The sequence below is a fragment of the Nerophis lumbriciformis genome, linkage group LG06, assembly GCF_033978685.3.
Source record: "Nerophis lumbriciformis linkage group LG06, RoL_Nlum_v2.1, whole genome shotgun sequence".
Taxonomy (NCBI): domain Eukaryota; kingdom Metazoa; phylum Chordata; class Actinopteri; order Syngnathiformes; family Syngnathidae; genus Nerophis; species Nerophis lumbriciformis.
Genome location: NC_084553.2, coordinates 44,011,858 through 44,023,878, shown reverse-complemented (window position 1 = coordinate 44,023,878; position 12,021 = coordinate 44,011,858).

Below are 12,021 nucleotides of genomic sequence, written 5' to 3'. Positions count from 1 at the left end.
AAAGATAAATGAAGTAGATGATGTCTGTCTCCTCTCTGAGCTGCCACCTTACCGTGGTAGAGGAGTTTGCGTGTCCCAATGATCCTAGGAGCTATGTTGTCCGGGGGTTTCTATGCCCCCTGGTAGGGTCTCCCAAGGCAAACTGGTCCTAGGTGAGGGATCAGACAAAGAGCAGCTCGAAGACCTCTATGAAGAACACTAACAAAGGACCCAGATTTCCCTCGCCCGGACGCGGGTCACCGGGGCCCCCCTCTGGAGCCAGGCCCAGAGGTGGGGCACGATGGCGAGCGCCTGGTGGCCGGGCCTGTCCCCATGGGGTCCGGCCGGGCACAGCCCGAAGAGGCAACGTGGGTCCCCCCTCCAATGGGCTCACCACCCATAGCAGGGGCCATAGAGGTCGGGTGCAGTGTGAGCTGGGCGGAAGCCGAGGGCAGGGCACTTGGCGGTCCGATCCTCGGCTACATAAGCTGGCTCTTGGGACGTGGAACGTCACCTCGCTGGGGGGGAAGGAGCCTGAGCTAGTGCGTGAGGTGGAGAAGTTCCGGCTAGATATAGTCGGACTCACTTCGACGCACAGCAAGGGCTCTGGAACCACTTCTCTTGAGAAGGGCTGGACTCTCTTCCACTCTGGCGTTGCCGGCAGTGAGAGGCGACGGGCTGGGGTGGCAATTCTTGTTGCCCCTCGGCTCAAAGCCTGCACGTTGGAGTTCAACCCGGTGGACGAGAGGATAGCTTCCCTCCGCCTTCGGGTGGGGGGACGGGTCCTGACTGTTGTTTGCGTTTACGCGCCAAACGGCAGCTCAGAGTACCCACCCTTTTTGGTTTCACTCGAGGGAGTACTTGAGAGTGCTCCCCCGGGGGATTCCCTCGTTCTACTGGGGGACTTCAACACTCATGTTGGCAGCGACAGTGAAACCTGGAGAGGTGTGATTGGGAAGAATGGCCGCCCGGATCTGAACCCAAGTGGTGTTCTGTTATTGGACTTTTGTGCTCGTCACAGATTGTCGATAACAAACACCATGTTCAAACATAAGGGTGTCCATATGTGCACTTGGCACCAGGACACCCTAGGCCGCAGTTCCATGATCAACTTTGTCATCGGATTTGCGGTCTCATGTTTTGGACACTCGGGTGAAGAGAGGGGCGGAGCTTTCTACCGATCACCACCTGGTGGTGAGTTGGCTGCGATGGTGGGGGAGGATGCCGGACAGACCTGGCAGGCCCAAACGCATTGTGAGGGTTTGCTGGGAACGCCTGTCAGAGTCTCCTGTCAGAGAGAGTTTCAATTCCCACCTCCGGAAGAACTTTGAAAATGTCACGAGGGAGGCGCTGGACATTGAGTCCGAGTGGACGATGTTCCGTGACTCTATTGTCGAGGCGGCCGATTGGAGCTGTGGCCGCAAGGTGGTTGGTGCCTGTCGTGGCGGTAATCCTAGAACCCGTTGGTGGACGCCGGCGGTGAGGGATGCCGTCAGGCTGAAGAAGGAGTCCTATCGGGTTCTTTTGGCTCATGGGACTCCTGAGGCAGCAGACAGGTACCGACAGGCCAAGCGGTGTGGGGCTTCAGCGGTCGCAGAGGCAAAAACTCGGACATGGGAGGAGTTCGGGGAGGCCATGGAAAAAGACTTCCGGACGGCTTCGAAGCAATTCTGGACCACACTGTAAAAAAATACTGTAAAAATACAAAAAAAATTACAGTTATATACCGTTCTTCTTAAATGCAGTTAAGTACTGTAAATTTTGTTGCATTTTACAAAAAATATCGACCAGCAGTAAGTTACTGTAAAACCTACAGTATAGTTCAGTATTTTTCAGACTTGTTTCTTGGGTCCGCCCACAATTCGTCCAACCGAGCTTCATTTCACCTGGCCGCCGCAGCTAAATCCATCCTACTGCATGGTGTGTTTTTGATAACAAGGTAAAAGTCACTTGTACCTTGATGTGTCATTTTCTGTTTGAATTGCTTTATATATATATTTATAAAGTCCGAAATGACATAGCGTCACAGTCAGCATCACAGACACTATCGTTGACCACTGTACCGCCGCATGCTAGCGAGCTAAGTTTTCTTCATTTTTGTCATAGTGATCATAATGTCATAGTCATCTCAAAAAGATGATAACTTGCAACATATGTGCTACGACTTGCAGCAATGTATTTGCGTATGTTAGACACATGCGAAGTCATAGTTGTATGCCTAATGCATCGTTTAAGTGTGCTTTCCCTAAATGCACAAGAGTTTTTTTCCAACTTCTCAGCCTTCAAAACTCACAGCTGTCGTCATAAATATGGCAAGAGTAGGACTGATCTGTATAGCGCAGAAGGTTTACCTTGTAATATTGTCTCATGTAGCGCGAAGTGCGATGATATATACGGGGCCTTCTCCTGCATATGAAAAGTCATATTACCGAAGGTAGGACAGTCAATGTGAAAAAAGATTTACAGTCAAGTCTACTTTCACATCGCACGTGTCAAGGAAGCACTACGGCTACACTAAACGAAGTTTGACTTGCTCAATAGCAAATCCAAGTCACAATGCTTTGCTCTGATTATGGGGTACTTGAATTTAAAAAAATGAGAACCACTGTCCTAAGGCAGTGGTTCTCAACCTTTTTTCAGTGATGTACCCCCTGTGAACATTTTTTTAATTCAAGTACCCCCTAATCAGAGCAAAGCATTTTTGGTTGAAAAAAAGAGATACAGAAGTAAAATACAGCACTATGTCATCAGTTTCTGATTTATTAAATTGTATAACAGCGCAAAATATTGCTCATTTGTAGTGGTCTTTCTTGAACTATTTGGAAAAAAAGATATAAAAATAACTAAAAACTTGTTGAAAAATAAACAAGTGATTCAATTATAAATAAAGATTTCTACACATAGAAATAATCAACTTAAACCGCCCTCTTTGGGGATTGTAATAGAGTTCCATCTGGATTCATGAACTTCATTCTCAACATTTCTTCACAAAAAAAAAGAAATCTTTAACATCAATATTTATGGAACATGTCCACATGTCTCAGCTGCATTACTGCTACGCTTTAACCAAGCCTCCATTGTTTCTTACATGGATAGTTGATTGACAGTTGGTGCTGTGTGGCACCGCCAGGTAGGGTCAAACCATCATGGCATGGGGGAAACTCTGGGTTTATGGTAATGAATGGAATAGCCTACTTGATTAGATGTTCAGTTTATGAAATTACATTCATATTTTGTGAAGTATTATTCAATAAATATATTTATAAAGGATTTTTGAATTGTTGCTATTTTTAGAATATTTTTAAAAGATCTAACGTACCCCTTGGCATACCTTCAAGTACCCCCAGGGGTACGCGTACCCCCATTTGAGAACCACTGCCTTAGGAGACTAGATGTAAACAGAGTAAAGATAGAGCGAGTGAGGTGGCCATTCCAAATACCTTTAAAATGCTACCCATATTGGATACTGTTTAGGAACATAAACTGCATTTCTTGACTGTACCAGTTGCTGGTGACAAAGTCACAATAAAACGTTGGATGATCAGCATGGAAGGTGATGTCATCTGCGAAGGCGTCCAACCTAGCTTCATCTCAGGGCTTGCTGCCCTTCTTGCCACCTACTATGTGTTCAACTTGGAATACCAAGAGGAAGGTGCTCGGACATTGGAATTTGTTCAAAGGTAAATCCTCTTGATACTGTTAAATACTGTTAGGATATTTTGCCCCTTTTCTCACCTCTGTTCAGGAATTTGACTTGTCATTTCCCCAAGTTTGTGCCTTAAATCAATGACTCTTCTGTTCCTTTGTGGACCTTCTTATTAGGGACCGAAGCACCAGTTTGACTCTAGGATACAGAGAAGGTAGGTAATGTGCAGGTAAAGATATGTTGACTGGGTCAAAGAAGGAAGCACCTGTTTGACCCCAGGATGCAGAAAAAGTATGTCATTTGCAGGTAAAGATATGTTGACTGGGTGATGGTAGGAAGCACCAGCGTGACCCGAGGATGCAGAGCAAGTAGGTAATGTGCGGGTGAAGATATGTTGAATGGGTAAAGGCAGGAAGCACCAGCGTTACCCCACTATGCAGAGAAGGTAGGTAATGTGCGGGTGAAGGTATGTTGAATGGGTGAAAGAAGGAAGCGCAGGTGTGGTCGAGGCAATGCAGACAAGGTAGGTAATGTGCAGGGGAAGATATGTTGTATGGTGAAAGAAAGAACCACCAGTGTGACCCCAGGATGCAGGGAAGGTAGGTAGTGTGCAGGTAAAGATATGTTGAATGGGTAAAGGCAGGAAACACCAGCTAGACTCCAGGATACAGAGAAGGTAGGTAATGTGCAGGTAAAGATATGTTGAATGTGTAAAGGCAGAAAGCACCAGCGTCACCACACTATGCAGAGAAGGTAGGTAATGTGCAGGTAAAGATATGTTGAATGTGTAAAGGCAGGAAGCACCAGTGTGACCCCAGGATGCAGAGAAGATAGGTAATGAGCAGGTAACGGAGAAGGTAGGTAATGTGCGGGTGAAGGTATGTTGAATGGGTGAAAGAAGGAATCGCAGGTGTGATCGAGGCAATGCAGACAAGGTAGGTAATGAGCAGGTAACGGAGAAGGTAGGTAATGTGTGGGTGAAGGTATGTTGAATGGGTGAAAGAAGGAAGCACAGGTGTGGTCGAGGCAATGCAGACAAGGTAGGTAATGTGCAGGTGAAGATATGTTGTATGGTGAAAGAAAGAAGCACCAGTGTGACCCCAGGATGCAGGGAAGGTAGGTAATGTGCAGGTAAAGATATGTTGAATGGGTAAAGGCAGAAAGCACCAGCGTGACCACACTATGCAGAGAAGGTAGGTAATGAGCAGGTAACGATATGTTAAATGGGTGAAAGCAGGAAACATCAGCGTAAATACATGGTTCCGTAGATGGAGAGAAAACACATAAATAGAGAGAGGGATTGGGGAGGCTTTAGCATTGTCTTCCTCTCTGAATTTGTCTTAATGGGTTTTAGAGCATTCACTCATCTACAGCTGTAGTTATAGTATAGGCTCACATATATCCTAAAATTTATATGAATATTTGTGCAGTGCATATTCATAAATTAACAATGTGAGGGGAGTTCTGTATCGACTGCAAGTAATCTTCAATCACAACAGAATATCTAATATGCTTTCTCTCTTTTTTAGGCGATTCATTGGCGTTAACCCTGAGAGGGGAACAAAGGCTAGCCAGGGAAAGGTGGTGTCCAAGAAGACCGGGAAGCTGGTCCAGAAAAAGGCAGCAACTGTAAATCCTCACGTCGCCACCCTTATAAAACATCTCACAGACTTTGAGTAGGGCTTTATGTAGCCGACAACTAAACACTGGACTCGTGTTCAGTTATTTGTCTCCAGTTTGAAATTAAGTTGACATGTTCTAAATGTTAAAATGCTTTACTGAAAATAAAAAGAATGCACTAAATGTACATTGAATGTATTTGATGCGCTTTAAAATAATTGGTTAATAAAAGCATAAACTTGCAAGGCCATTTCTCCAGTCATTTTTATGCCAGCAGATTGCAGGGGTTTTGATTTTGAAAAATTAAAAGTTCAACTCATTAACTTCTAGTGGCATTATACTGTAAAGTTCAGTCTATAGTGCTTACAATTATTTTACTGTAATTAACTGTTCATGGATATTACAGTAGATACACTAAAATAACAGTGTAATGCCGCTAAACAGATGACAGTATTATGCTGTGAAGCGTATATTTGATACAGCACAGTACTGTGATACCTTTTACAGTAATATACTGTAGAGATAAATCACAGTATGTGTGCTGTAGAAAAACAGTATATACTGGAACCATTAGCTGCCAGTAGGTTACTGTATTTAAACGGTGAAAGTTCTTACAGTGCACCATCCGCCGCCTCAGGAAGGGGAAGCAGTGCAGTGTCAACACCGTGTATGGTGGGGATGGTGCTCTGCTGACCTCGACTGCGGATGTTGTGGATCGGTGGAGAGAATACTTCGAAGACCTCCTCAATCCTACCAGCACGTCTTCCTATGAGGAAGCAGGGCCTGGGGAATCTGTGGTGGGCTCTCCTATTTCTGGGGCTGAGGTTGCCGAGGTAGTTAAAAAGCTCCTCGGTGGCAAGGCCCCGGGGGTGGATGAAATCCGCCCGGGGTTCCTTAAGGCTCTGGATGTTGTGGGGCTGTCTTGGTTGACAAGACTCTGCAACATCGCGTGGACATCGGGGGCGGTACCTCTGGATTGGCAGACCGGGGTGGTGGTTCCTCTCTTTAAGAAGGGGAACCGGAGGGTGTGTTTCAACTATCGTGGGATCACACTCCTCAGCCTTCCCGGTAAGGTCTATTCAGGTGTACTGGAGAGGAGGCTACGCCGGATAGTCGAACCTCGGATTCAGGAGGAACAGTGTGGTTTTCGTCCTGGTCGTAGAACTGTGGACCAGCTCTATACTCTCGGCAGGGTCCTTGAGGGTGCATGGGAGTTTGCCCAACCAGTCTACATGTGCTTTGTGGACTTGGAGAAGGCATTCGACCGTGTCCCTCGGGAAGTCCTGTGGGGAGTGCTCAGAGAGTATGGGGTAACGGACTGTCTTATTGTGGCAGTTCGCTCCCTGTATGATCAGTGTCAGAGCTTGGTCCGCATTGCCGGCAGTAAGTCGGACACGTTTCCAGTGAGGGTTGGACTCCGCCAAGGCTGCCCTTTGTCACCGATTCTGTTCATAACCTTTATGGACAGAATTTCTAGGCGCAGTCAGGGCATTGAGGGTATCTGGTTTGGTGGCTGCAGGATTAGGTCTGCTATTTGCAGATGATGTGGTCCTGATGGCTTCCTCCGGCCAAGATCTTCAGCTCTCACTGGATCGGTTCGCAGCCGAGTGTGAAGCGACTGGGATGGGAATCAGCACCTCAAGCGGCCGAAATGAGTTTCCTCCGCCGAGTGGCGGGGCTCTCCCTTAGAGATAGGGTGAGAAGCTCTGTCATTCGGGGGGAGCTCAAAGTAAAGCCGCTGCTCCTCCACATCGAGAGGAGCCAGATGAGGTGGTTCGGGCATCTGGTCAGGATGCCACCCGAACGCCTCCCTAGGAAGGTGTTTCGGGCACGTCCGACCGGTAGGAGGCCACGGGGAAGACCCAGGACACGCTGGGAAGACTATCTCTCCCGGCTGGCCTGGGAACGCCTCGGGATCCCCCGGGAGGAGCTGGACGAAGTGGCTGGGGAGAGGGAAGTCTGGGCTTCCCTGCTTAAGCTGCTGCCCCCGCGACCCGACCTCGGATAAGCGGAAGAAAATGGATGGATGGATGGATGATGTCTGTGTCTGATATCATACAAAACCAATATTCTCAAATATTATTACAATACAAGCAATTCCCGCATTCCAATAGTTCATTTCACATAAAATAAATCTCCACAACTTTTCAACAAACTTTTTAGAGCTTCAAAAAAGCTCTCCTCTTTCATTTTAGCCATTAGGAATCAGATCCTCAAATTCAGTTTTTCATGCATACAGCAATAAATACGTGTTGCGCCAATGTACAGAAAGTACATTAGCAGTGTTCATCATTAGCCTCTCTGTGTGCACGCTGTGGGTCTGTGTGGCCGTGTTAGTTATTTTTTCCCCTCCTCTCCTCGCGACAACACAATCATTTCCCAGTGCTAAGAGCCCTTAATGGACTGGAATGGGCACTCTGAGGCTCATTAGCATTAGCCAGCTTCCTACTCTCCATTAATGGAGAAATGCTCTTTATATTTATAATGCTTTTACAGAGGAGGGGGGTGGCACGATCAATATCATAATCTACACATTTGTGGAATATGAAGTAAGTTTTTTTTTTTTTTGGGTGCACATTAAGGAGAAAGTATGGGTTTGAGTTGCAAAACAAGACAACACTTTGATATGGGTGTGGTTGATGCAGGAGGATGAGCTGCATGGATAAGTGCTTCTGCAACAACACTGTTTATGCCTATGGAAGTGAAAACTATAATAATGGTTCCTAGAGTCAACAAAATGTAAAACCAATAGGTACCTTTAACATTTAATTTAATTGTTCCTAATATTGAATATACTGTATATTTAGACACTGACTATAAATTCCTACCTGTTTTATATGAAAGTAACAAGCCTTAAAGGGGTCATATTATGCAAAACCCACTTTTCTTGCCTGTTGGCACCTGTTTTTATTTAGGATCCCCATGAGTTTCGAAGATTTGAATTCAAACCACGCAGGTGTTGAGAAATTCTAAAAAAAATATTTTGCCTTGTTCCAAATGACCAGTTTGAGATTTTTCCCAACTTATGCTTGTGATGTGAGTGGATAACTCCATACATGGTTGAGGATTTCCAGGATACGCGTGTGTGGGTTTGTCATTTTTATTTTTCGTAGCAGTGTTAGTCGTACTTGCCAACCCTCCCAGATTTTCCGGGAGACTCCAGAAATTCAGGGCCTCTCCCGAAAACCTCCCGGGACAAATTTTCTCCCGAAAATCTCCCGAAATTCAGGCGGACCTGAGTGACGTGTCGACAGCCTGTTTTCACCTCCGCTTTCCCACAATATAAACAGCGTGCCTGCCCAATCACGTTATAACTGTAGAATGATGGAGGGCGAGTTCTTGGTTTCTTATGTGTGTTTATTATTAGGCAGTTTCATTAACGTCCTCCCAGCGCGGCAACAACACACAACAACAGCAGTCACGTTTTCGTCTACCGTAAAGCAGTTCGTCTGCCGTAAACAGCAATGTTGTGACACTCTTAAACAGGACAATACTGCCCTCTACTGTACATGCATATGTGACAATAACATCTACAGCTTTTAGAGAGTGCAGTGCACAACTGGAGATGAAGCAGAATGCATCATCAGCATGGTTTGAAAAATAGTGACAGAGAATAGAACAAGGATGGACAATTCAACCCTTAACTCAACAATGAGTAGATGAGTGTTATGTGTGTGTATATGTGGAAATAAATGAACACTGAAATTCAAGTATTTCTTTTATTTGTATATATATATATATATATATATATATATATATATATATATATATATATATATATATATATATATATATATATATATATATATATATATAATAAAATATAATAAAAAAAAAAAAAAAAATATATATATATATATATATATATATATATATATATATATATATATATATATATATATATATATATATATATATAGCTAGAATTCACTGAAAGTCAAGTATTTCTTATACATATATATATATACTAAATACTTGACTTGGTGAATTCTAGCTGTAAATATACTCCTCCCCTTTTAACCACGCCCCCACCTCCCGAAATCGGAGGTTTCAAGGTTGGCAAGTAGGAGTGTTAGTAGTCCAAATTAAAATCCTTTTTGTTCAGGTTGGATACAATTACGATTCACTCTTGTAATTCTTTTGAACAAATTATTTTTTTGAGTTTTGAATTGCCAGCAAACCTTCAGTTACGAGTATTTTTGCTCTCTTTTAAATATAAGTAATATTCCTAACAGGGTTGCGCCGTTAGAGCGGTAAATAGTAAATATAATAGGTATACATGCAAAGTCAGTTTGTGTCACACAAGCTGTAGCGAGCCAACGACAAACATTTATCCATAAAAGTATTGAGAAGCTGTGTGTCAACTTGTTGTGTCTAGTCCTGCCTCAACAAACTGGATGGGCGAACAATAGCTTTGATTGACAAACAAACACATCGATTGTTGTGACTTCTCCGGTCCGTTCCTCAGAGAGAGAAACCGGTAGCTTATAATAAGGTAAATACTGTAAATTATGAATATATTATCACATTAAACTCAGGTAGTTGTTTGTAGTACATGCTATTGTAATGATTTCCAAACAGTATTTATTATCTAAAAGTTATTTTTTCTTATTAAAAGGCATTTTACATGTTAAAATTGTGGTGTTTAGGGACCGCCCGGCACTGATTAAATTGATTTCAATAAATTTTAATGGGCGGGGCTGCTTTGAGATACCAGTGTTTGGAGTTACAAGCTTGTTCGTGGAACGCGATGTGCTCGTCGGTTTTTGTACCACTGTATTTGGGCATTAGTTGTTTTTTCAAATTCAAATCTTATTGTTTACACTTTCTTATTTTTAGGTTCAGATCTTTTTCTTTCAGATTAAAATATTTTCTTCTCAGATTCAGGTTTTTTTTATACAGTTAAAACATGTTTTCAGGTTCAGATCTTTCTCTTTCAGATTTGTTACAAAACGGCCCAAAGTCGCTCATAATAGCAAATTTGGCAATGTTGGTTTCATTTTGGTCTACGGTGTGTTCAGGGACAGCTAATTAAAGTGGAAAAGTGAATGTTTGGCAAAGCTCAATGAAACAAAATGATATAAACATGCTGAAATTATGGGCTTTCCAACACTGTATATGTGTGTGTGTGTGTGTGTGTGTGTGTGTGTGTGTGTGTGTGTGTGTGTGTGTGTGTGTGTGTGTGTGTGTGTGTGTGTGTGTGTGTGTAGATGTATAAATGTTTATGTGTATATATATATTTTTTGTTGTTGTTGTTTTTCGTTGTGGCCATAGTCTGGCGATTGTGGACCTCTGTTGTAGCCTACAATGAGTGTGGAGTTTAATTGTTTAATTAGGGACATAAAACTGAATTTAAAATGAACGATCTAAAAAAATAAAAAGATTTGATTAAAAAAATAATAATACAAAATCCTGAGCTAAGGTTCAAATATCAAAACAATTGAAAGTTAAACATTTGAATAAATGATTTGTTCAAAATAATTACCAAAGTGAATCATAATTATATTCAATCTGGGGGAAAACATTTGTGTGTATTCATTTAATTTTGTTTACACTGATGTATTTTTCTAAATTCAACATCAAAACAAGTTATTTCAATTTCAAAGTGTCTTTTTTGACAAATATGTTGGCCCTAATACTCCATAAGAAGCAGTCCCGTTCAACAGGAGGAGGCGTCGAGTCGTTTATTTGCAATAAAATATGACCTCTTTATATAGTATGTTGTATAATGGTAGTTTTTTTTTTTTTTTTCAGAGTTTAATGTCAGTTGGGTTAATTCCTCTCCCAATTTGGAAGTTCCCTTCTCGCTCACTTCTTGTGTTGACAGGTTGTTTCCTCTATTGCACGGCTGAAATGAAATGAAAGCACACACACACAGTATTAATGTTGCAGACAGAAAACAGAGCTGATTTCTGTGTGTGTGTGGGTGCGTCTGTGTGTGTGTCAGATCAGAGTGGGCTTCCCCAGCACCTCCACTTCCTGTGCATGCAAGTGTTCTCGTGTGTTTTTAGTGAGTGGTGTGTGAGTGTGAGAAACATCTCCACTTGTGTTATCTTTTGTGTGAGCCCCACTGGAGGTCATTGAGCTGGACAAAAGTCTTCAGCGATACCAGTTGATTTATTCATTCAAATAATTACACACTTTTAACTTTGCATGACAAATCTGACAAAAGGGCTTTTTCTGTTCCCCCATGGACAGAGAAAGGTGGACGGTTTTGGTGTGGAATAAGCTTATCAAACACCTTTTGGAATGACAGATTGCGGGATAGGCCAGTGACCTCTGACCTCACAAATTAACAAAAATGTCCAGGCATTATCTTGTATTGAGAGTCTTCCCAGAGGAGTGGAAGCCAACTCCGTATTTTGGTCTATATTCACCAGTGACGTGCGGTGAGGTTCATGACTGGTGAGGCACTGACTTCATCACAGTCAGATTTACAAACATATGAACCCTAAAGAGTATCTTATTCACCATTTGATTGTTAGCAGTTAACGGGTTATGTTTAAAAGCTCATACCAGCATTCTTCCCTGCTTGGCACTCAGCATCAAGGGTTGGAATTGGGGGTTAAATCACCAAAAATTATTCCCGGGCAGGAATGCTGCCCACTGCTCCCCTCACCTCCCAGGGGGTGATCAAGGGATGGGTCAAATGCAGAGGACAAATTCCACCACACCTAGTGTGTGTGTGTGACAATCATTGGTACTTTAACTAAACTTTAACTTTACACATACAAACTGTAGCACACAAAAAAGCACATTTAATTAAAAAAAACGTT